Source organism: Euphorbia lathyris, chromosome 3 (genome assembly GCF_963576675.1).
Source record: "Euphorbia lathyris chromosome 3, ddEupLath1.1, whole genome shotgun sequence".
Lineage (NCBI taxonomy): Eukaryota > Viridiplantae > Streptophyta > Magnoliopsida > Malpighiales > Euphorbiaceae > Euphorbia > Euphorbia lathyris.
This window is the reverse complement of record NC_088912.1, coordinates 78,034,674-78,061,866: the sequence shown is the minus strand read 5'-3', so window position 1 is coordinate 78,061,866 and position 27,193 is coordinate 78,034,674. Positions and strand designations below refer to the sequence as shown.

The following is a 27,193-nucleotide window of genomic DNA, read 5'->3' as shown; positions in this document are numbered from 1 at the left end:
CCCACAATTAATTTAGGCGGGCTCAGGCCGGGCTGGGCTCGGGCTTAAAAATCAAATCCCGAGCCCAACCCATATAAGCCCACCTAAATATATATATATAATTGTTAATTATAAAAAATAAATATTATATTTAAAAATAAATATTTAATATATAAATATATTTATTTATTAATTAATATTAATAAGCGGGCCGGGCTGGGCCCGTGTTATTTTTATTAATCCCAAGCCCGTCCAAAAAATAGGCGGGTTTTGGCGGGTTTGGGCCGGGCTGGGCCGATGAACAATTTTTATTGTCCAAGCCCGGTCCAAGGGACACGGGCCTGGGCGGGCCGGGCGGGTACCCGGACCCGTGGACAGGTCTATTAATATGCAAAAAAAAAAATGGAAAATGGAGAAGATGATGGCATTTTTGTAATTTACACAAGGATAAGAGTATTTTAGTGATTTTATAAGGAGTAGGTCCCACTTTTTCAAATGGGTTTAATGAAAAATGATGATGTGGCCAGTTGACTTTAAGTTGACCGGTCACAATTACCAGCTGTACACTTTAGTGGGAGATCATCCGAAAGTTGTACACTTTTGTGTGCAAAATTAAAAGTCGTACACCAAAGTGTGAAATATAGTAAAAGTTGTACACCATGTATGTAATTTACCCTAAAAACATATATATATATATATATATATATATTAAAAGTTGGATACTCATGATACTTATTTGGCTGAATTTTAAACGTTTTGCTGACATGTCTTTTTTATAGAGTATTTCTTTATTTTAATAGATTAATAGATTAAAATTAATTTATTATTATATTGTATAATTGTTAAAAGAAACCACCTCGCACTACACATTCTCCCTCATTTCTCAAATTATTTCCATTCGTTTTTCGTTGACTTGCTTTATATTCGTATGCTAATTTCTCTAATGATATGTCATTAAATTAGGCTTTTGGTTTGGTTTGGCTACTGCCCCCTAGATTTATATTTTACCAAATGAACTTTTTATTGCTTTCAGTCACTCACTGCGGTGTGCTTCAGGCATTGCTGATCTGCCTATTCCACAATTGAGCATGTTGAAAACATGCTATAATGGTTCTCTTAATTAGTGATATGTAGTTTCATCACTCAGATTTCTTAAAAAAATTCGCTAATTAATGAGAAGGTACTCATTTATATTGTAGCAGAAATCTATATATATATATTAAAAGCTGGATACTCAAGATGCTTATATAGATATCTAGCTTTCCTAAATACCAGGTTAACGAGTAATCTATAAGCAAATGAAGATAGTGAAAGAGTTCTTCTTTTTGGATCCGAATAATAATCTATGTGAAATAACTCAAAGCTTAAGTAGCTACTTAAATAACTCTATACCTCATAATGATATTGATCTTTCAAATGCAGTATGTGAAGAGGTAAACACAATGAACCTTCACCATTTGCTAAGAAATGAATTGTTATAGGACAGAAATACATGTGACACAATTAATTATGTCCTGTAATCGTCATAGGACACATTTTTTTTAATATTTTTTGCCTCACAAAACCTCTTCTTTTCTTTCTTTTGGTGTAAGTATAATATTCTCTCTACTACTATCATTTTTTTTTAATCTTTTTTGCCTCACAAAACCTCTTCTTTCCTTTCTTTTGTTGCAGGTATACTATTCTCTCTACTACTGCATGTATACTTTTATGATTTGTGATGTCAAGTTTGTTTCGTTGTTCAATAATTAAGTTGATTGGATATTGTAGGAGTGGAATCCAACGATTTTGTTTTTGGGCCTTAAATTACACTAGCTATTGGTGTCAAGTTGATTCCCCTATGTAAGGCAAAAAATTGTTAGGTATTTCTGCTCTAATATGCATTTTAATATTATATGATCTAATTCCTATTTATCTTATATTATGTGAAGAGTATGGGCTTGGATATGGAATGGTTGTCTATCAAAACATGTGGGTGGTGTTGGAGATGGAGAGTCGTGGCATTGTTATTGATGATTTACAAGGAATCCGTTAAAGAGAGGAGTGGCAATTTGAGTTATTTTAATTTCTTAAATGACTGTTTTAGTTTTTTTTTTTAGCTCGTATTTCATTATTTTTGGATCCATGACTCAATTTGAGTAAAGGCCATGTTTAGTGAATCGACCATCCATTTGCTTTCTAAATTATAAAGTAATAAATTTTTATTATATGCACTATGCAATTATGATTTGGTCCATAATTTTGACATTTCACGTCTGATTCGTCAAAGGATGCAATAATTAATTAGTTATTTAAACAGTTGTATTGTCGAGTTCTTAAAATTATGTCCTACAACAATATTGCTCATCTTTGTTCTTCAGCACCATCATCTTTTAATTGAGTTCCCAAGCATTTAAGTGCTGCTATAGTTTCTACTTAAATTGACTTATAGAGTTTGATTGATAAGAAATAATTTGGAGTGTCAAAAGGTAAATTGCAGAGACATAAATTACAGCGAAGATGGTAGTTTTACGTATCTAATACTGGCCTCGGATTCGTGGAGGTGCAACAAAGACATAAGGTCTTAACTATTACGGGTTAAATTTCAGCAGATGAAAATCAATTAAACTATTACTATTGTAGTTATCACACGGTTTTAGTTTTACTCATGAAATTTACTAATTAATTATTTTAGATTCAGATGGATTCAACCAAATTGATATTGTGTCCTATTAATAAAAAAAAAAAAATTGCGGTTCCTCTCAACAATATTTTAGATACAGGTGGATTCAACCAAATTGATATTGTGTCCTATTAATACAAAAAAAAATTTGCGGCTCCTCTCAACAATATCCTATAACCGTGCAGAATATTTGACGCAAAAAGACCCATCCTTTAGTTGAATCCAAAAATCCAATATGGAAATTTTCATTACCGTTTGAACAAATAAAAAGTAACTTTCTTGACTAGAGGAGAAATGGATTTTAGTGTTAGGGTTGAAGATTGATTTGACTATTCTAATGTTGTCCGAACTCAACGACAAAGTTAAAAAATGCCTGAATCAATAGTAGAATCAGTGGTCAAGGATTTAATGAGAAAAAATATATGATTAGATGTTTGATTCTTAAAACATGTAAAATTCTAAGGTTTAATTATAATTTTTGGCTAAAAATAATTTTTTAATAATGGTTTATAATAATTATTTAACATTGTAAATCTGCTAGAAATAGATTTTGGTGTTAGGTATGAATATTGATTTGGCTATTCTAATACCGTCCGAACCCAATGACAAAGTTAAAAAAGAACCGAATCAATAGCAGAATCAGTGATCAATGATTTAATGTGAAAAAATAATTGATTAGATGTTTAAAATATACTAGTATGAGACCGTGCAATGCACGGGTTTTTTTCTATATTTTTTTCAATTAGTTGTGTTATGTATTAAAATTATTTATATATTGATTTATTATAAAATTTTCTTATAATTGGGTTATGGCAGGAAGCAATTTTAAAACAATATTAATCAAGATTTTAAAGTGCTAATTAATTTGATGCAGTTAATTGTAAACTAAATTTTGAATGCATATATATTTTTTTTTTTTTTATTAAAAAGTAAGAATTTTCAATCAAGCCGGATTTTAACTCTAGAAATAACCACATAGGAATTGACCAAAGATGCATATTATTATTACTCTTATTATTATTATAATAGAATTAGAGCCCATTTAATTCTCATTTTGTAACTTGTTTTTATTATATTTTACCATATTTTACTAAGAATTAAGAATTGAAGAACAAATATTCATATTTATTTTAAAACAGCAATTAACATCTCAACTAAACTTTTTCCTTAATTTGAATTAAATACTTACAATAATAAAATTTTCACAAAAAAATAAATTAATGAATAATTTTATTGTAAAAAAATCTAATATAAACACCCGTGTCATACACATAATTAAAAATGCATTATAATTTATAGTGAAATTTAAAAAATCTTATTATTTTATTAAAAACTATGGTAAAACGTATCTTAAAAAAAAACCATGGTAAAATGTAATTTCAGATTTTGGGCAAAATGATTCATACTAAGGTAAAATCAAACTTTATTAAATTAGAAGTGCTGAGTAAAATTTGAAGGTCATCAAACTTTCTTTAATGGTTACAAAAATATATCAAACATATAGTTAAAAAGCAATAAAATGAATGAACTGAAAACAATATCCTAGCTCTGCATACACTACTCTTCCTTTTTATATATTTTTTCAGGCCATCATGATTCTGCTTTATTTCATTTCCAAATTATTAGGAACTCAGATGCACTATATTTAATTAGGAACTTACATACATAGTATAATGGATCAACCAAACCATATGCCTCCTTACTATCCTAATGAATCAACAACCAAACTTTTCATAGGATGTAGAAGTGAACATGAATATATTCCATCATAGAATATGATAAAATTCTAAATAATTTTTAAAAAACTACAATGATAAACCATATGGAATGTCCATTTTACACTGAATAAATCCCACTAAATCTACTAAGCAAAGGTTCACAGGGTGGAGCATGAACGTATAAGAAAGAGTCCTAGCTTAAGGATTTAAGGAAACCGGGTGTGAAACACTTTAGAAGTTATCCAAAACCAAAGAAGTTATTCAGTTACCCCAAACCTTTTCAGTTCTCCCAACTCATTCAGACTCTGGGGTAGAATTTTCAAAGAGTCTCTGAAATGGGAATTGACGGTGACGAAGGTTACCGGACCGATACATACTCGTTGGAAGCCTCTACACAATCTGAATTTGAGGAGTTTGACGTGGATGAAAAATACTGGCAAGAACCATGCTATTTTTTTCGTAATTGCTGAATTCAATTAAACCAACCAAAATGAACTTTCAATCCGAACATGCAGAACAAAATGCAGATTAAAAGCATAGATGTTACAAATGGAAAAAAATTGAAAAATAGCAAATATGAATTAGATCAATCTGAAGTGAACAAACAGTTTTATGATTATACATCTGAGCCCTTAATAGCCTTTCATAGAACATGTACAGATAAGCTTTTGGTTCCCTTTTTCAAGCTTTGACAACAAAATTATTAGCAAGGGAAAACAATAGTGTGAGGGTAAGTTCCAAAAGCAAAACATACACTGAGGCCAACCAATCATGAAGACATTTATACCGCAGTGACCTACTAATACTATGGATGGAGCTGGTCATAATTCACAAACCATTAGTGTGAAAACCCATAGGCTCAACCTGAAACTTAATTACTTCCATTTTCAAGTTATTTTATTAAAGTTATTCCGTCAAATTCATTCAATTAAATGTATTATCACCTAAACATTGACATATAAAATCGATGAAGACCATAAGATAAATTAGTGAAAACAAAGACAAATGCCATATTCTAAGATCACTTTACCAACTGGGAGAATCATCACATATGACTCTTCAATATCACCTGCACACATGAAGAGTACAAAGAGAGGAGAAAATTAGACCACAACAGAATTGGTGAATCATAATAGAGTTTAATTGTTATTTTCCAAATGCTAATGATGAGGAAAAACTATTTGAATTGGTACAGTGACTAAATACACCTCTAAGAATTTTGATTCAGATACTTTTTAAGAATTTGTTAACAGGCTAGGAGTATCAAATTTATGGTCTGCAAAGTTCAAAGATGTAGCTCATAAAAATTGATAATTGTGTCAAATGGGTCGTCTCAAGTGAGTTATCCCAATCATCCTATCCAAATCTTCAATATAAATATTACAAAGAGAATGATAGAGTTTACCCTAGCAAAGCCTGTTTAAGTCGATTCCTAAATCCAGAGTAGGATGACTCTATTGTGACCAGTTTGTACGCTATCATTACTGGTTTTACATTTGTCCTGCAATATCAATATGTTATAGTTAGAAAATACAGATCGAAAATCTGAACTACAATACTGCAAAGTTAGAAACCCATGAAGATCACCAGTTGAGAAAGAAGAGCAAACGGATCCTTAACGGTTCGAAAATACAGATCGAAAACAGCAGACAATTTTCAAGAAAATTTCACGATTAAGAAAGTCTGAACTGCAGAGAAAGAAGAGGAAACCTATCCTTAGCGGTTAGAAAATACAAATCGAAAATCTGAACTGCAATAGTGCAAAGTTAGAAACCCATGAAGATCAGCAGTTGAGAAAGAAGAGCAAACCGATCCTTAACGGTTAGAAAATAAAGATCGAAATTAAAAAATGAAATTTCATTTTGTTTCTTCAACTTTCTTGTCAATCCAAACAGAAAACATAAAAGAAGCAGGTGATGAAGATGGAGAGATCAGAAGTTTATTAGGGATTTAGATGGAGGGAGAGGAGCAGTTTCTTGTCATGGAGAGTATCAGTTTCTTCCGATGGGAACGTGAATAGAAAAATTTAAATGTATTTTTAAAAAAACTAAGAGAAAATTACACGTGAGAATGTTTTAGTATATAGATGACACATCAGCTTTGACAGTTATTGATTTAGTATATAGATATAGATATAGATAAAGTTCAAGAACTTAATTATAACTTTTAGCTAAACATAATTATTTAATAGTGGTTTATTATTATTATTAATTATTAATATTGTAAACTCAGAAAATGTTATTAGAATAAACAATTATTTATATATTATTCGGAAAATTAACTTGGTGGAAAATTTACGATGGATTTTATGTAAATTAAAAACTAACTTTATTTAATTTATATAATAAAAATTCGGCTTAAAGTGTTATTTTATTTAGCCTCTAATTTATTTAAAGTTTTATAATTTAAGTATTTCTATATATTATTTGGTTATATTTAATCCCTGAACTATTTAAATATTCATTAATATTAGAGAATTAATTGAATTCTGTGCATAGCACGGGCTTATTGCTAGTTTGAATATAAGTATTTGAACCTATATAGACGGTATCTAGTGGCTTCAGGCGCCTGTAGCAAATGCAGAGGTCATGTTGAAACTGTGTGCCATGCTCTTAGAAACTGTTCTAGGAGTAAAGAGGTGTGGAGAAAATTTCTCCCTAACCACCTTCTGTCTTCCTTCATGGCTCACTCTGAGTTAGATTGGTTTACTGATGGAGTTAGTGGGAAGTTATTGGCCAACCTTGAGCATGGTGATATTTTCTTTGCTATTATTTGTCACCAGATTTGGAAGTGGAGGAATGAGGAAATTTTTTGGAAGAAAATTGTTTTCATTCCTAATTTAGTTGGTTTCTTCTCGGAGAAAGTTTTAAATATCACTGAAAGTTTCAAAGGAGATTCTCTTGCTAGGGTAACCTAGAAGAAGGATGTCCAACTCATTGGCTGGAGCAGGCCTAGAGAAGGGGTGGTGAAGCATAACTTGGATGGTTCCTGCCTTAAAGATGGTAAGATCGCTGCAAGAGGTCTTCTTATAGATGATGGGGCGCCTGAGTGTCGGAATTTATCCAGAAGCTTGGTTTGGGTTCTTCATTCTCTGCTGAGCTTTGTGGGATTTTCTCTGGCCTAAAGCTGGCCAAGAATCTGGGTTTGAAGAAGTTGACTGTAGAGTCGGATAACCTAGAGGCCATCAAAATGATTTCTGATAATAATGCTATTTGTTTAAATAGTTGTAATCTTATCAAAGGTATTAGAAGGTTCTGCTCTTCTTTTGATTTCATCGAATTCAGCCATATCTTCAGAGAGCAGAACCGGATTGCAGATCGCTTGACGGCTACTGGTCATGAGGGTTTGTTGAGCGTAACGGCCCTTTCTCATCCTCCTGTTTTTCTTTCTTCTCTTCTTTTTGAAGATATGGCGAGGGTTAGCTTCCCTAGACTAATCTCTGACTAGTTTTTTATTTTTTTGGTTTTCTTTTCTTTTCTTTGTCCTACCAAAAAAAAAATACACTCTTCACAAGTGTTTTATTATATCTCCAAATAATACCACATTTTTCCATTTATTATTTTATTATTATTATTTTGATTACCATCAACCATTTCATTTTATTATTAAAAATATACAAAATTAAATATTAACAATTTAATCATAATTTATTCTTATAATTCTTTTTAATTGTAAATCAAAACCATCAATTAAAAAAAATTCAGTTAAGGTCCTTTTAATATAATTTCTTTTAAATTTACACTAAAACTCTTAATTTAAACACAATACTATATTAAAAGGTTTAAAACACTTTTTGGCCCCTTTATCTAAAATTTGTTTATTTGGCATCTCATCTATTATTTGGTCATATTTGACCATTGATCTATCAAATTAGATAAAATTCAACTCATATTGAATGTAAAATTAACTTTGTTGAAAAATTAACAGCAGTCACCAATACAAAAACGCACATGACACATAAATAAAATTAATTTTCAACTGGAGATGGCAACGTTACTATTTTACACAGTAAAAAAATCCTAAAACCTTTTTCTAGTGTTCCGATAGAGTGGAAATTAATTTTATTTATGTGCCATGTTTTATTTTTGTATTGGTTACAACCGTTAATTTCCCAACAGAGTTAATTTTTCATTCAATATGGGTTGAATTTTATCTAATTTGATATATCAGGGGCTAAATATGACCAAATAATAGGTCAGGGGCCAAATGCATAAATTTTGGATAGGTCATGGGCCAAAAAGTGCTTTAAGCCTATATTAAAATTCATAATTAATTTATACTCTAAAATATATATATTATAATCTAATTTGAAAATTAGAGATTCGAAATTTTTAGACACGGACGTGACAATTCTTCCCACCTCGAAATCCATATTGATTTTTTCTTAGTACAATTAATGATTACAATTACTTAATTACGACTTTTTTACTTCACTACCGAACTATATAACCCTCAGAATTTCTATCCCTAAATATTCATATTCCTATTTTAGGCAATTATTATTTTTTTTGTGGGAATAAGAAAGAAAAAGAAAACAAAGAGCCAGAATGCCTAGCCAGGGATTAGCCTCGGGAAGCTAACCCCCACCACATCTTCCTTAATAAGAGAATTAAGATAAACAGGAGGACAAGAGAGGGTAGTGATGCCCATCATGCAGTCATGTCCGACAGTCGCCAAACGATCCGTAACCCGGTTCTGCTCTCTGAAGATATGACTGAAGATAATGAAATCAAAGGAAGAGCAAAACCTACTAATTCCTTTGATAAGGTTATGGCTATTTAGACAAATAACATTTTTTCTGGAAATCATTTCGATAGCCTCAAGATTATCAGATTCAACAATCAGATTTTTCAAGCCCAGACTCAAGACGAGTTTAAGGCCAGAAAAGATCCCCCAAAGTTCAGCAAAAAAGGATGAACCTAAACCAATATTTTGAGTAAACCCAGAAATCCAGGCACCCCCATCATCCCTCAAAACACCTCCTGCAACAATCTTACCGTCCTTCAGACAAGATCCATCTGTATACAATTTCACCACTCCTTCCCTAGGCCTGCACCAACCAAGGAGATGAACAGCCTTCTTCTGGGTAGACCTTGCCAGAGAATCTCCTTTGAGCTATCAGTAATATTGACCATTTTTTCTAAGAAGAACTCAATTAAGTTAGGAATAGAAATAATTTTCTTCCTAAAGATTTCTTCATTCCTCCACTTCCAAATCTGGTGACAAACAATAGCAAAGAAAATATCACCATGCTCAAGGTTACCCAACAACTTTCCACTAACTCCATCTAAAAACCATTACTGATCAGAGCGAGCTAAGAAAGTGGGGAGCAGGTTGTGAGGGAGAACTTTCCTCCACACCTCTTTACTCCTAGCACACTCCCTAAGAGCGTGGAAAATAGTTTTCACATGCCTTATGCATCTGCTGCAAGCACCTGAAACCACCAGGTGCCGTCTATTTCTATCCGAGTTAGTGAGCAGCATGTCTTTAACAGCAAGCCACAGGAAGCTCCTAATACGGTAAGGAATTTTTAAAGCCCAAATGATTTTCCAAACTTCAGAGTGAGGACCCGAACCATTAAGGATGAAAGCCTCAAAGGCAGACTTGTAGGAATATGTCCCATTGCTTGACAAAGCCCATCAATGACTATCCATATCTTCCTCCCTGTTACTTATCTTAACCCCTCTAATTCTTAGGAGAGTATCCAGGCTCAAAAAGGATTCAAATTTAGCCCAAATCCAATCCCCTTCAGAATCCACCACATCAGCGATCTTCCAATTTCGAATATTACTAGGCGGTGGGGATATACACACCTCTAATAGAGATTTGCCCCCAATCCAGATATCATTCCAGAAGCTGACGGGCTTCCCATTCCCCACCTCCCAACCTATCCCAGAGTAGAACTCTGAAAACACATAATTGAGGCCTGATGCGCGTAAAGTCTAGTGGTGTGTTTATATGGATGTTGTTGTGATATGAGTGAGCTACGGGACTATGGATTTTATCTTTATAAGTGCTCTAAATTCACTAGAAGTCACGACTACTTAGGGGCAAGTGTACCCCGTCGTATTAAGTAATAATCCGGTTAAGACCGGGTATCGAATCCACGGGATTTATAATTACAAGTATCAGACTACTCGGTTTCGTAAGTTATTTAAGCGGTGATTACTTTGGGGTAAAGTAAGACGCAATTACACACTATTCCTACGATAAGCGACACAAATTTGTGTAGTTAAGACTCTATGAAGTGGGGTGTGTATGATAAATTATAACTACGATAAATAACGACTCTAAATGTATACGGAAAATGGTTTATTCTTGCAAAGACGACCAAGTGTAAAAAGACCGACCCGTGAAGTACTTAGACTACGTGATTCCTAGTCAAGGCGTGTCTAATGCGGGGGAACTAGAAATTAGGGCCCGTAAGTTCCGTGGTTTGTCAATTCCTACGGTTTCCGGTTTGTCAATCCCGGTAGGGCAACACCTATATAATTCCCTAAAGATAGCCCGGATGGCGGTAGTAATCGCGTGCTCCTACACAATAGTCAATTATCAATATCAAAACAAGTAATAAACATCAACACGTAAAGGGAAATAGAGATTATGAATCATAAATTATAAGTATGGAAAGTGTATAGATGAAATACAACCACGCCTAGTACATAGGAAGAGTACAAGCTAATTAGCAAGTAAAAAGGGAGAATCCGCCCTTGGCACTAGCTAACCGGACTCAAAGCTGTCTCCTAGGTCGTAGAGGTGGAACTCTCGAGCTTGGTGATGAATGATGGAGCGGAACTTCGATGAAACGTCGGAGCAACCGAACAAGCTCTCCAGGGGGAGAGTTTAACTACAAAAACTTGAATCTAAATTGCAAGAAAAGAAAAAGGTATAGTCTAGCTCTCTAGCATATAATTGGTGTCCTTTGAAGTTGGAGAGCTATCTATTTATACACATCAAGCAAGGGCAAGTTGGTAATTTCACAAAGTACAAGCATGGAGCAACATTATTTAGTGCAGAAAACCCATGATACGCCTCGCGTAAAGAGGTTTACGCCCCGCGTAAGTGCCCATTCCGTCAGAAATCTCCTGCATGTGGACCAATTCCATGTCTGTTTGTCCCAAACACGCCCCGCGTAGCTAAAATACGCCCCGCGTGTTTGAGTCTCTGAAGTTTATTGATGGAACTGGAGTGTTTTATGCCGTGCGTAGATGAAGTACGTCCCACGTAAATGTGTCCCTGATCTTTTTGCGTTAAATAGCTGCCTTATACGCCCCGCGTATAGAATGGTACGCCCCGCGTATATGTGGTTGACTATGGGAGACAATGCAGTCTGACTTTCAGGATTAGGCCAATTATTGCCGACAAGTGTCATACGCCCTGCGTAAAATGGCATACGCCCCGCGTATGCTGAGTCAATTCCACATGGTGCTTGCGGATAAGGCAATTATTTCTGGCATCATGTTTCACGTCCCGCGTAGGGGTTTCCACGCCCCGCGTATGAGGTAGATTCTTGCTCATTTCTTGTACCTGAAACACAACACTTAAGAGCCGAGTTAGCTTGACGTTTTTATTTCCTAAACTAATCAAAAACGACGGATTTAAACTAAAAGTACGAGATTTATTTTTATTTCTTTATTTATTCAAAATACTTTTATTTTTACAATTAAACTTACTTATTCTATCCAAAATCATCCCGTAAATCACGCTAAAAGATAGGGGTAAAATACCCCTATCAAATCTCCTCGGACTTTAAAGTTTTACTTGTCTTCAAGTAAAAGAAATCGAAAGACAAGGGATTGAGAAAATTAAGAAACAAACCGAAGGTTGGTTTTCCTAAGTGCGGGATTTCAAAGTTACAGTTTTGTACAAAGGTTTCGGTAAGTACCTACGCAAACAATTGAGTACAAAACTTGTTTGAAACTTCCATGATCAAGATTAATACGCAATATTAACGGGGGTTGATTATCTTTTGAGAACCCGATAGTACCTCACCTAGGGATTTCGCTCTTACGCTCAATTTTTGATGGGTCGGTGTTTTTGCACTCTTCTTTGCACTTACTCGAGATCATGTTGAATTTGTATTTTCATCCGGGTTTTTTCTCCTAAAATATGGTTAGGCAACATTAAAAAATGAACCCGGAGGGGTGTTGTAATGTGGGTGGCTTTTTAGTGGTTAGTTCAAAGAAACTCAAGTTCGAAAATACCGTTTTGTGATTGCATCGTGTTTTTGTTGTTTATTTCGGCCTTAGCGATTTTTACAAAATATACTTCAAAATTGCTCGGGTGGAGCTTGAGAATGCATTTTTGTTTTTATTGTATCTTTTATTTTGATAGAGGCACAAAAACAATATTTTGAAGGCTTTTGGTGCTCGTTTGTTAAGGCCGTGACTTTTTTCGAGTGATTTGGGTGCAAATTGATTTTGTCGGTATTTGAACAAGAGGAAAAAGGGTTAAATGTTAAAAGGGTATTAACAAAAAAAGTTGGTTAATAGGCTCAAGAGGTTTTCCTAATGGTTAATGAAAAATGAATTAAGAAAAATTAGCCTAAGTGGGTTCGGTTTATCATCTATTGCCTTTTTACCACAAATACGTGTACTTGACCCGGTATTTGATGCAAATTCTATGAGTCGAGTGAAGTCAAAGCTCTCGAAGATTTGTGAAAGAATTAGAGTTCTCGTACGAACTCTTTTAGGCTAAAAAATACCTCACAAATGTGTACTATCGAGTCTTCGCTAGACTCTCGAACATCCCGTTTTTATTGCCTTTTTAAGGTTCATTATGGAGATGACAATTGGGTTAAGATTCAATGTCTTAGTTTAGTACTATCCTAAGCTTTGTACAAATTTCATAATTTCAAAATCTCGACTAAAATTACTTAGTTGAATCATTCCTTTATGTTCCGACACTTCTATTTTTGATGACAAATAACGGAACTTTAATTAATTTCTGAAGGAGAGGTAGCGTGTCGGGAGAATTTAAGAGAAACAATAAAATTAGTTTAATTATTTTCTTGTTTATTTTATTTTTTTATTTTTGTTTTTGGTAGTGCAAAACAAACGTTTAGTGCGGGGTTGCACGTCCCTCCGCGTGATTTAAAATGACGCATATTCCAAGGGCGTCGCAAAAAGGAATGAAAACAAAAATAAAGTAAGAAAGAAAAAGAAGACCTTTAGGGGTCAGTGGTTACGCGGGGCGTGCCCACAGGGGCGCTCCGCGTAACCAATTTATTATTCAGTGTTTTTGGGCAGGGACACAAATACGCGGGGCGCAATAAGAGACGCCCCGCGTGTTTGTGTTCCTGAACTATTTTAGACACGGAAAGGCATTCAGACGCGGGGTGTAAGAAAGAGTTACGCCCTGCGTAAGAGATAGCCCCGAAAGAATCGTGGATCAGAGACACAAATACGCGAGGCGTGCGTGAGGGGACGCCCCGCGTACTATGTCGATTAGGGGCTGGCTTTTTGTGGCTGGGATACAAAATAGGAGAAGGAATTTTAGCAGATAAATATAGGGGGTTTGAGAGGGTCAAACCGATGCTACGTTTAAAGTCGGAGTAGCTCGACTTTTCTTCATGATGTGCAAGCTCATGGTGGTGCGAGGGGGTGGTTTCTCTTTGTTGTGGAAGGTCACAGCCGCAGTATATTTTCAGGCGGTGACCATTGACTCGTAGGATTGCATTGTCGGGACCTTGGATTTCAATTGCTCCGGAGGGGTGCACGTTGATGATGGTGTATGGTCCCGACCACCGGCTTTTCAATTTACCGAGGAATAACCGGAGGCGAGAATTGTAGAGGAGAACTTGATCCCCCTTGGTGAACTCCCGAATTTGGATATGCTTGTCGTGCCACCGCTTGGTACGTTCTTTGTAAAGTTTAGCATTTTCGTATGACCCTAAGCGGAGTTCATCAAGAGTATTGAGTTGGAGGAGGCGATGTTCTCCTGCAGCCTGCATGTCAAAATTCAAAAATTTCAGTGCCCAGTAGGCTTTATGTTCTAGTTCTACAGGTAAATGACATGACTTTCCAAAGACTAAACGGTAAGGGGACATTCCGATGGGTGTCTTAAACACCGTGCGGTAAGCCTAGAGAGCATCATCGAGCTTCAAGCTCCAGTCTTTCCTAGAGGCGTTAATCGTTTTTTCTAAGATGCGTTTTAATTCTCGGTTAGAAACCTCAACTTGCCCACTAGTTTGCGGGTGGTAGGGCGTAGAGACTCGGTGTGCAACCCCATATTTAAGTAAGAGTTGGTTAAATTGTCGGTTGCAAAAGTGGGATCCCCCGTCGCTAATGATAGTCCTAGGGGTCCCGAACCGAGTGAAAATGTTCTTCTTTATGAATTTCCCCACCACTTTAGAGTCGTTTGAAGGTAAGGCAACGGCCTCCACCCATTTGAAGACATAATCAACTGCTACAAGGATGTAAGCGTTGCCATACGACTTAGGGAAAGGTCCCATGAAGTCTATCCCCCATACGTCAAAAAGTTCGCAAACTAAGATTCCCTGTTGGAGCATTTCATGTTTTCGGGAAATGTTGCCACTCCGCTGACAAGCGTCACATGATTTGACGAAGTTGTGGGAATCTTTGGATAAAGTAGGCCAATAAAATCCACATTGTAAGACTTTTGCCATTGTTCGACTAGGGCCAAAATGACCCCCCGGCTCTTGGGTGTGACACATATGGAGCACATGATTAACTTCATATTCCGGTATACACCTACGAATAATGTTATCAACACAACATTTGAATAGAAAGGGTTCTTCCCAAAAATAATGCTTAGCATCGTGAAAGAATTTCTTACGCTGCTCATATGTAAGGTGCGGGGGAAGAATATTACCGTCTTTGAAGTTTGCCATATCGGCATACCAAGGTAAAGATGTTACCGCGTAGAGTGTTTCGTCGGGAAAGGTCTCCTTAATTTCAACTGCTTCCGGATAGTCGCCTTGCTCGCTTTATAAGCGGGAGAGATGGTCGGCCACCACATTCTCCACTCCTTTTTGTCTTTGATTTCGATGTCGAATTCTTGTAGGAGTAGGATCCACCGTATTAAGCGTGGTTTGGCGTCTTTTTTAGTCATTAAATACTTGAGAGCTGCGTGGTCAGTGTATACGATAATTTTGGATAACACAAGATATGACCTAAATTTATCGAAAGCAAAAACAACAGCAAGCATCTCCTTTTCCGTGATGGAATAGTTTTGTTGGGCCTTATTGAGCGTTTTGCTCGCATAGTAGATAGGGCGGAAAAGTTTATCCACCCGTTGGCCCAAACAAGCACCGACAGCCAAATCACTCGCATCACACATCAATTCAAAGGGAAGGCTCCAATCGGGTTTTACCATGATAGGTGCATTAATTAACTTATCCTTAAGTGTGTTAAACGCGAGTAAACATTACAACAACAACAACAACAACAAAGCCTTAGTCCCGAAATGATTCGGGGTCGGCTAACATGAACCATCATATAAAACCGTGAAAATCAAGTCGTGTCAGCGACACAGATTCGCTCCCTCCACTCCGTCCTATCCACTACCATATTTTCCTCAATTCCCAATAAACTCATATCACTCTCGATCACCCTCCTCCAAGTTTGCTTAGGTCTTCCCCTACCCCTCACCACTACATCCCTTTGCCACTCTTCGGTTCTCCTAACCGGCGCATCAAGCGCTCTACGTCTCATATGGCCAAACCACCTTAGTCGGTTTTCTCTCATTTTATTCTCAATAGATGTAACCCCTACTTTTGTCCTAATTATTTCATTACGCACCCGGTCCTTTCTCGTGTGACCACACATCCATCTCAACATACGCATCTCCGCCACCGACATCTTATGGATGTGGCAGTGTTTCACTGCCCAACACTCCGTACCATATAACAATGCTGGTCTAATTGCCTTCCGGTAGAATTTTCCCTTCAATCTATTAGGCATGCCGGGATCACAAAGGAAACCCGTAGCACTCTTCCACTTCGACCAACCAGCTTTAATCCTATGGGCAACATCTCCATCTACTTCTCCATCCGTTTGGATAATAGATCCTAAATACCGGAAGCAATCCGAGGCCTGAACAACTCTCCCATCTAGGGTGATTGTCCCTGCCTCCCTACTCCTACGGCCGCTAAACTTACACTCCAAATATTCTGTCTTACTTCGACTCAACTTAAAGCCTCTAGATTCTAGAGTTTGCCTCCATAGTTCCAACTTCATCTCCACTCCTTTATGAGGAGCTGGGTCAAGGGGGTTGCTATCTTAGAGAAGTCTTTGATGAACCGCCTATAGAACCCCGCATGACCTAAAAAACTCCGAATTCCTTTTACGTTAATTGGTGGAGGTAGTTTTTCAATTACCTCGATCTTGGCCGGGTCGACCTCGATCCCCTCCCCGGACACTTTGTGTCCCAAAACAATACAATCTTGAACCATAAATTGACACTTTTCCCAACTAAGAGCGAGGTTAGTGTCTTCGCAACGTTGGAGGACTTTATCAAGATTGCTCAGACAAATATCAAAGGACGACCCAAAAACAGAAAAATCGTCCATGAAGACTTCCATGAAGTCCTCAATCATTTCAGAGAATATAGCCGTCATGCATCGCTGAAAAGTGGCGGGAGCATTACAAAGCCCGAACGGCATCCGTCTATATGCAAATGTCCCATATGGACAGGTGAACATGGTTTTCTCTTGATCCGACGGATCAACAGGAATTCGCATATAGCCGGATAAGCCATCGAGGGTGCAAAAGAATTTATGACCCGCCATTCTTTCTAACATTTGGTCGATGAATGGCAAGGGGAAATGATCTTTTCGGGTGGCTTCGTTCAGTTTTCTGTAATCAATGCATACTCGCCACCCGGTTACCTTTCGTGTGGGGATTAATTCCCCATGATCATTTTTCGTTAGGGACACATTGGACCGGGCTAACCCATGGACTGTCAGAGATAGGGAAGATTATACCTGCGTTGAGGAGTTTGATTACCTCGACTTTCACTACCTCCTTCATATTGGGGTTGAGTTGTCATTGCGGCTGCACGGAGGGATTGAATTTATCCTCCATAAAGATGTGGTGCGTGTAAATGGTGGGGCTTATACCTTTTATGTCGTGAATGGCCCATCCAAATGCGCCTTTGTGTTTTTGTAACACCGCGATAAGTGCTTCCTCCATTTCTGCTGTCAAAAGCGAAGAAATGACAACCGGTAAGAAATTAGGAGGTTGCAAGAACACGTATTTTAAATTAGGAGGTAAGGGTTTTAGTTCCAAAGTTGGAGGCTCCTCGAGAGAGGACTTCGGCTTTGCTCTGCTATCTCGGTCCAAACCCTCAAATCGGCCTCTTGCCAACAAACATCATTCTATTTCGGAGGAGTATTCAAATGGCTTGTTCAATGGCTCCTCATCCAAATGCTCATTATTACCTATTCCTGAAGAGGTTTCCGTGAAAGCCCTACCACAAAAGTCTTCAACGAAAAGATCAATAGAGTCTACGAAATTTAGAAAGTTACAATCTGCCAAGGTATTAGATGGAAATTTCATGGAATTATAAACATTAAATTCTACCTCTTCGTCTTGCAACCGTAGGATGAGCTTACCTTCGTGGACATCAATGAGAGTCCGACCGGTTGCAAGAAATGGTCGACCTAGGAGGATGGGTATTGAGTCGTCTTCCGCCATATCGAGCACTACGAAATCGGCGGGAAAGATGAACTTGTCCACTTTCACTAAGACATCCTCCACCACTCCTTTTGGCCGGGCAATGGATCTATCGGCCAGCTGGAGCGTCATATTGGTAGGCTTTGGTTCCCCCAAGTCGAGCTTCCTGAATACAGATAAAGGCATTAGATTGATGCTAGCACCTAAATCACATAAAGCTCTTCTAAACTCAACATTTCCAATCGTATAAGGGATAGAAAAACTACCTAAATCCTTGAGTTTAGGGGGAAGTTTGTTTGTTATGATTGCGGAGCATTCCTCCGTGAGCGCTACCGTTTCATTATAATCCAACTTCCTCTTTTTGGCGAGGATTTCTTTAAGAAACTTCGCATATGTGGCATTTGCTCCAATGCTTCCGCAAGGGGAATGTTAATATGAAGTTTCTTAAAGATCTCCAAAAACTTACCGTATTGGTGATCCAATTTTTCCTTTTTAAGTCGTTGTGGAAAAGGGAGCTTTGGTACGTAAGCTCTAATTGGGTCACACACATTTTTATTCTTATCCGAGGGAGTTGAGTGTTCTGGGTCTGAACCGGGGTTGCTTACCACTTCCGGTTCATTACTTACTTGTGGAGCTTGTGGGCACGTCTTCAGAACCGGTGGTTCCAAACCCTTACCGCTACGGAGAGTTATTGCTTGTGCGGTCTCCCAATCTTTCGATCTCGGGTTTTGTTCGGTGTTAGGTGGGGCAGACCCGTGCTGTCCCTTTTGTTGTTGGTGACCTAATTGGGCCACTTGCTGTCCCAAATCCCTGCAAAATGCTTCGTTGTTAGCAAGACGGGAAGATATTTCTTTAAGAAGATCAATCACCATTGCGTCTTGCGCATTGCTAGGGGGATGTGAATTTTTATCTTCTTGGTTAAGATGAAATTGGCCCAACCTTTTCCCCATAAATTTACCATGGGGTTCGAATGGCGGCTTCAACATGTTTCGCCTGTTATCGTAGAATGACATGTGTTGAAGTCTCTTTCCATGATTGTTATCGTTATGGTGGTGGAAAGCGTGCGTGTCAAGATAAGAGTTATGATGAGAATTATACCTTTGTTGCTCCCCTATATGACTTACATTTTCGAAGTCACCGGCAAAAGGGCTACCAGCTTGACAATCCTTACCTTGGTGGCCACCACCACAATGAGAGCACATTAAAATTTGTGCTGAGTTTTGGAAGCTCATTTGCGCTATTAAGGCGTCCAGTTTTTGTTCATTTCGACCATGAAGGTGGTAGGGGCCTCGTCTTCTACGGCAAAGGTTTGGTGTTGCGAGGATCCAACAAACCGATCTTCTTGCCATTGTACGCTTTTCCTAGCTAATTCGTGAATGAGCTCGTATGCCTCGCTTGCCGATTTATGAAACAGATCCCCACCTGCGGCTGAATCAACAGTTGCACGATTAGTCGGTGTTAGACCATGATAAAAAGTACTTACTAAATCATGCTTGGGTATGTCGTGATGGGGACAGTTTCGGAGTAGCTTTCGGAACCTAGCCCAAGCTGAGTGAAGGGCCTCGTATCTAAGTTGCCGAAAGGAAGTGATGTCTTTTCGCAATTTAACCGTTTTAGAGGGTGGGAAGTAGTAAGATAGGAATTCCTTTTCGAGTTCTTTCCATGATGTGATTGATCCCGCCTCTAATGAGCGCAACCATTTCGACGCTTGCCCTGTCAAGGAAAAAGGAAAAAGTTTTAGTTGGACAGCCTCTACCGGAACATTATTTTGCCGTGAAGTCTCGGCACACATAAGAAATTTATCAAGGTGTTCGTTAGGGTTTTCGTGGGGTTCCCCTCCGAATTGACCAAATTGTTGGATTAATTGGATCATGCTGGGCGTTATTTCGAATGTGTTGGCCGGAATGGTGGGGGCAACGATTCCGTGGCGGATTTGAGGACGATGTGGAGCAAGAATCTCCAACATCGAACGCGTGTCGTTGCCTTCACCATTACGATCGTTATTTACGGGTTGTTCCGGCCCCCGTTGGTCAAGCTCGGGCTGGTTAATCTCGATGTTGGGGTTTGCCATCTTCTCTCTCCGTAACCTATAAAGAGTTCGTTCAATTTCAAGATCAATAGGTACGAGAGAATCACTCTTAGAGCGGGTGTGCATAAAACAAATAAAGAGTTATTAACAAAAAGAATAAGGTTAGCAAATGTATATATAAACACTTTATATAAAAAGAATGCTCAAACTAACTATAAAACGTTTTTGTCTAATATTGTAGGAAATTATAAATCCCCGGCAACGGCGCCAAAAACTTGATGCGCGTAAAGGCTAGTGGTGTGTTTATACGGATGTTGTTGTGATATGAGTGAGCTACGGGACTATAGATTTTATCTTTATAAGTGCTCTAAATTCACTAGACGTCGCGACTACTTAGGGGCAAGTGTACCCCGTCGTATCAAGTAATAATCCAGTTAAGACCGGGTATCGAATCCACGGGATTTATAATTACAAGTATCAGACTACTTGGTTTCGTAAGTTATTTAAGCGATGATTACTTTGGGGTAAAGTAAGTCGCAATTACACACTATTCCTACGATAGGCGACACAAATTTGTGTAGTTAAGACTCTATGAAGTGGGGGGTGTGTATGATAAATTATAACTACGATAAATAACGACTCTAAATGTATACGGAAATGGTTTATTCTTGCAAAGATGACCAAGTGTAAAAAGACCGACCCGTGAAGTACTTAGACTACGTGATTCCTAGTCAAGGTGTGTCTAATGCGGGGGAACTAGAAATTAGGGCCCGTAAGTTCCGTGGTTTGTCAATTCCTATGGTTTCCGGTTTGTCAATCCCGGTAGGGCAACACCTATATAATTCCCTAAAGATAGCCCGGATGGCGGCAGTAATCGCGTGCTCCTACACAATAGTCAATTATCAATATCAAAACAAGTAATAAACATCAACACGTAAAGGGAAATAGAGATTATGAATCATAAATTATAAGTATGGAAAGTGTATAGATGAAATACAACCACGCCTAGTACATAGGAAGAGTACAAGCTAATTAGCAAGTAAAAAGGGAGAATCCGCCCTTGGCACTAGCTAACCGGACTCAAAGCCGTCTCCTAGGTCGTAGAGGTGGAACTCTCGAGCTTGGTGATGAATGATGGAGCGAAACTTCGATGAAACGTCGGAGCAACCGAACAAGCTCTCGAGGGGGAGAGTTTAACTACAAAAACTTGAATCTAAATTGCAAGAAAAGAAAAAGGTATAGTCTAGCTCTCTAGCATATAATTGGTGTCCTTTGAAGTTGGAGAGCTTTTTATTTATACACATCAAGCAAGGGAAAGTTGGTAATTTCACAAAGTACAAGCATGGAGCAACATTATTTAGTGCAGAAAACCCATGATACGCCCCGCGTAAAGAGGTTTACGCCCCGCGTAAGTGCCCATTTCGTCAGAAATCTCCTGCATGTGGACCAATTCCATGTCTGTTTGTCCCAAACACGCCCCGCGTAGCTGAAATACGCCCCGCGTGTTTGAGTCTCTGAAGTTTATTGCTGGAACTGGAGTGTTTTACGCCGTGCGTAGATGAAGTACGTCCCGTGTAAATGTGTCCCTGATCTTTTTGCGTTAAATAGCTGCCTTATACGCCCCGCGTATAGAATGGTACGCCCCGCGTATAGGTGGTTGACTATGGGAGACAATGCAGTCTGACTTTCAGGATTAGGCCAATTATTGCCGACAAGTGTCATACGCCCCGCGTATGCTGAGTCAATTCCACATGGTGCTTGCAGATAAGGCAATTATTTCTGGCATCATGTTTCACGCCCCAGTAGGGGTTTCCACGCCCCGCGTATGAGGTAGATTCTTGCTCATTTCTTGTACCTGAAACACAACACTTAAGAGCCGAGTTAGCTTGACGTTTTTATTTCCTAAACTAATAAAAAACGACGGATTTAAACTAAAAGTACAAGATTTATTTTTATTTCTTTATTTATTCAAAATACTTTTATTTTTACAATTAAACTTACTTATTCTATCCAAAATCATCCCGTAAATCACGCTAAAAGATAGGGGTAAAATACCCCTATCAAGGCCTTTCCAAAGAAGAGAACAATTGACCACTCTCTCCTTGGGACCCCCAAAAATCTTATCTTTTCTATATTTACCATAAAGGAGACGAACCCAAAGAGAAGAGGGGGATTGCCACATTCTCCACAGAAGCTTTATTAATAAAACTTTGTTATTGTCCTTGGCTTGTCTAATCCCAAGGCCTCCCATGATCTTAGGCTGGCAAACCCCCTTCCAAGGAATAAGGTGGATCTTCTTCCCCTCTATCGAGTTCCCCCAAAGGAACCGTCGATTGATCTTCTCAAAATCATTAAGGACTGGCTCCGGCAATCTACAAGCTTGCATAATATGATTGGGAGCCGCACTATTGACAGATTGAATCAAAGTAAGATGACCAGCAAGAGACATGGTATTAGCTTTCCAAATGGCACAATTCCCAGTAGATTTGTCAATAATCTCTTTAAAGGAAGCTTTATAAACTCTATCACTATGAAGAGGGACCCCTAGATACTTACCCAAAGAGTTAGTTAAAGGGATACCAGAAATATCACTCAACTTTTTATGGACACTCTTACTCATGTTATTGGAACACAACATCCTGGACTTTTGAATATTGATCTTTTGGCCAGAAGCATCGCAGAAACAGTTAAGGATGTCCATAACCAAACCAATCTGCTCATCGTTCCCTTCCACGAAGATCATAACATCATCAGCGAAGAACAAATGGGTAATCGAAGGGCATAATCTGTTGATGCAAACAGGGTGGAAATTACCATTACCCACAGCCTCTTGGATCAAGTGGGACAATCTTTCCATAGCAATAACAAATAAGAAAGGGCTCATAGGGTCCCCTTGACGGATACCCCGGGAGGGAGTAAACTCCTCAGACATAGCACCGTTGATCAGAACCTGAAAGACAGGAGAGGAGATGCAGACCTCAATCAAATTCCTCCAGTTATCTGGGATACCAGCTCTCTTCAGACTATCCATAAGAAAAGTCCAGTTTAAACGGTCATAAGCTTTCTCTAGGTCCAGCTTAAGAGCCACAATACCTTTCCTACCTTTCTTGATTTTCATGGAGTGAACCATCTCCTGGGCAATAACTACATTATCCATCATTTGTCTACCAGGAACAAAACTCTCTTGATTTTGGCTGATAATATCAGGATGAATACCCCGGATCCTATTAGCCATAATTTTTTGTAATAGCTTTTTACAACACATTGCACAGACTAATAGGCATCATCTGTAAAAAGGAAGAAGGTTTTTTAACTTTCGGAATCAAGGCCAGAAGAGTTTTATTCACAAGCTTAATATCACTGAAAACTCCTTTAATAAAACAATAAATACCTTCCTTCACGGTATCCCAATGTTTGTGGTAAAAACAGGCAGGAATACCATCAATCCCATGAGCTTTGGTGGCACCATACTAGAGAAGGCCAAATCAATCTCTTTCTGGTCAATAGGATGGAAAGCTTCCCGAATAGTTTCCTCATTCAAACTAGGAAAGGAAGACCCAGAAAGAGCTTTATCCAGATCCACACTCTCCTCCTTGAATAAGTCTTTATAAAAATTGAGGGCCAATCGACGAATATCCTCATCCTCATAGACACATTCTCCATTTGAATTTTTGATAGCATCAATCTGATTCCTCTGCCTTCTAATAACGGTAGAAAGGTGGAAAATCTAGTATTGCGATCTCCATCTTTGATCCAAGTCTTCCTAGATTTCTAAAACCAAAGAAGCTCTTCCTGTCTCAACACAGCTTCTAATTCGTTCTGAAGAGATCTAAGAAGGCAATTCAAACCATGATCAAATCTATCCTCCAAATTCTGTTGAATGCCTTCTATTTGTCTCAAAAGCTTATTCTTTATTCTGATAATATGGCCAAAGACATTTCTATTCCAACCCACCACATTCCTTCTAAACCCCTCAACAGCAAGGAGAACAGTGGAATGGGGCTGCCAATTCTCCTGAACAAAGTTCTTAAACTCACGATGAGATTCCCAGGCCACCTGGTAACTGAAAGGTCTATCTCCTTTAATTCGATGGTTTCTAATCAAATTAACTAGAATAGGACAGTGATCAGAGTGACGGAAAGGAAGATTTAACACATTGACTTCAGGAAATCTACATATAGCCACTATATTCACATAAAATTTATCCAAACGAACAAAAACATTATTACGTTTCCAAGTAAATTGATGACCAGCAGCTCCCAGATCAGAAAGCCCACATAAATCCATATTCTGCTTATAATTCGGACATCTATTAACATAGTGGTTCCCACCCCCTCTTTGATCGCTCATTAGACCAACAAACCAAGCATCCAAAATACTAGTGCTCATAGTATACAGCACCTCCCACAACCTTTTACGATTGGCCAAGATAGGATCAACATAAACAAGGGTGATAAAGAAGGGTTTGTTACCAGGATAACTGACCTTATAGTGAATAAATTGTTTATCCATACTGATGATATCAATCAGAACATAATCCGGCTTCCAGAAAAGCCAGATCCCCCCCCCCCCAGCCCTGCCAGTAGCCTCTGATCTGACACAATTCCAGTTTCTAAACTTTCTAACCACCTTATCTACTTTACAACCACTGATCTTGGTTTCCAGCAAAGCAAAACAAGAAAGGGTTAAATTGTTTAATTAAATCTTTAACATGGATACGGGTAGCCTTACTAGCCGCACCTCTAACATTCCAAACAAAAAAATTCATCAAAAGGGAAGACTACTGATCAAAGGCCCTCAACCTAAACAAGGTATTTATTTAGGGCTCCTGAGAGCCTTGACGAGGTACCAGCTGGCCCCTTTTATCCCAAGCATCCAAAGAGCTATGGATATTCTTCTGATTAACCTTAGGTTTTTTCAAACTCATTTTATTGACCCTCATAGCCTTTCCATTAACATTATTGACATTGGTTTTCGGGATACTAACCTCATTGTGCTGCTTTTTCCCAAATGTGGCATGATCCTGGGATCCTCCCAAGGCAACAACTTTGGTTTCAAATAGAGGGTTATCAGTCTCCACTTTATTGGCTTCCGGCTCAGCAGATTATAACCCTGACATGCTCAACTCCATATGCTCATTTGAGTGATCAGATTCATGGGCTTCCTCAGTAGATAAGACCCCAAATCTAGACCCAGAACCAAGGACCGAATCTTTATCAGACCCAGCTTTCTTATTGGGGTGCCTTCCTTTGATCTCGGGGGCAATCAGGAGAGAATTCATTTCCTTGCTAATGCCAGGAGGAGGGTTATGAGCAACAGGTGCCCGAGTCCTTCTTCTAATCGGTCTCTTAGCTAACATCCAGGGGCCAAAGTTCCTCCCTTCACCTTGAATCCCCTCTTCTCTTCCTTTGTCAGCCACAATAACCTCATCGACCATCTTCTCTTTCTTTAGACACCCTTCAAAATTATGGACAAACATACCACACTCATAGCAAATATTATGAATACCTTCATACTCAATATAGTAAACCGAATTCTGGACACAAAATTTAGACAAAAGAGGCTTAGCTAGATCAATATCAATGCAGACCCTGGAAAACTTGTCTCTCACTACCCCAATGGTTGTTTTATCTACATGGTGAACTTTCCCAACAAGACCACCAACTTTATTAAGAAAGCTCTCATTGTAGTATTCAATAGGTAAACTTGGAAATCTTACCCGAGTAAGAATCCTATTCACTGAACAGTCGCGAGGATTAAAATTAGGGACCCATGGCCTTAAAATCATAACATGATTAGAAATGATATAAGGACAACTATTAATGACAGCATTAAATTCTTCTGCCCTAGTAAATTTGATAACATAATAGTCATTCTCTAGGTCGGTAATGGTGACTTTCCCTTTCTTTGACCACTGTGCTTGGATCCTCTGAGCAAAATAATTGAAGCTAATTCTTTTACCAAGCACAGTCACAATTAAAGCCAACTTCCACTTAGACCTGAGTGCATGTTTGTCCGCTAAGGATAGCCGAATCACAGGACATAGCGGATCATCATGTTCTCCATCCTCCTTGTCAGAATCAGAAAAGTCCTCCTCAAAGTCATCCTCAATGATCTCATCGTCTAACACGGTATCCTCCTCGATAACCCCCATCACGGTATCTTTCCAAGAGGTTTTTCCCACATTTTTCTCATTAGGTTTATTGATTTTCGCATTAACTAAAGCCTTAGAAACCACTATCGAAGTGGAACTAAACTCAACGTGCCTCTCGACACCCTCCGCTTGACTACCCGTATCGACTAAGGCCGAGATCATGACTTTCCCAGCCTCTTGAACAGCAGCGCATTCTCAATGTTAAGCGCTGGACAGCAGGCGAGCAAATAGCAGCAGAAATGGCAGCCCCATGGCCATCCCTGCCAGCCCTTGTGCTAACACCCTCCTGTCTCCCAAATCTCCGGCCCTCACCATCACTGTCCGATCTAGAAACCTGACGCCCAAAAGACCCGAACCCCGCCGCCCGTCTTTCTCCCTCCCCATCTCCCCAAACTGCCTAACATCCGCATCCCGTCCTTTCCCATCTGACACAAAACGCCGATCCGAACCCAGTGCCCCCCTCACCCCCGCCCTCTCCCTTGACCGATCCGAGATTGCTCCTTCATCCCACATAGAGACGAAAAACCAGACACAGACACGAGAGAATAGAAAATAAACGCAGGGCGCCAACCGCAGTCGGCAACGAAGAGACCTAGCTCTTGACGGAGAAGAAACTAATCGCCAATCGCCAGAGCACTGCTTTTTTTTTCTTATTTTAGGCAGTTCTAATAGGTAGTTCTCTTAACTTATGAGACGTTGATAAAATTAATATACTTCACTTTAACTGCACTAGTTTATCACTATTACTATTCACAACACTGTTAATGACGGTAAACTAATCTTTAGTATCCCGAAAAAAATCACGTTATCAAATCAAAGCACAAATAAATATCGATATCTTTATATCAGCATTTTATCAAACCAACTCGTAATCAATCAAATGTAAAATCTTATATCAAAATCAACTCATAACCAAAAACATAAAACCTTATATTAAAAACCTTATATCTATTCTGGAATCTCTCCCTTTACGTATCAATCCATAAACCATATATAGTCGAGACGTCTCTTTAG

At 38.4% G+C, this 27,193-nt stretch overlaps 1 long non-coding RNA gene across 1 annotated transcript; it reads right to left on the bottom strand.

Annotated features, from left to right (window-relative positions):
- Positions 1 to 4,340: 4,340 nt before the first annotated feature.
- Positions 4,341 to 6,377, bottom strand: LOC136223637 (uncharacterized). Its single transcript, XR_010686052.1, has 4 exons — positions 5,947 to 6,377; positions 5,765 to 5,860; positions 5,390 to 5,428; positions 4,341 to 4,825 (listed from the first exon to the last, which is right to left on the bottom strand). It is a non-coding gene; the product is annotated as an uncharacterized lncRNA (long non-coding RNA).
- Between the last annotated feature and the right edge of the window lie 20,816 nt (positions 6,378 to 27,193).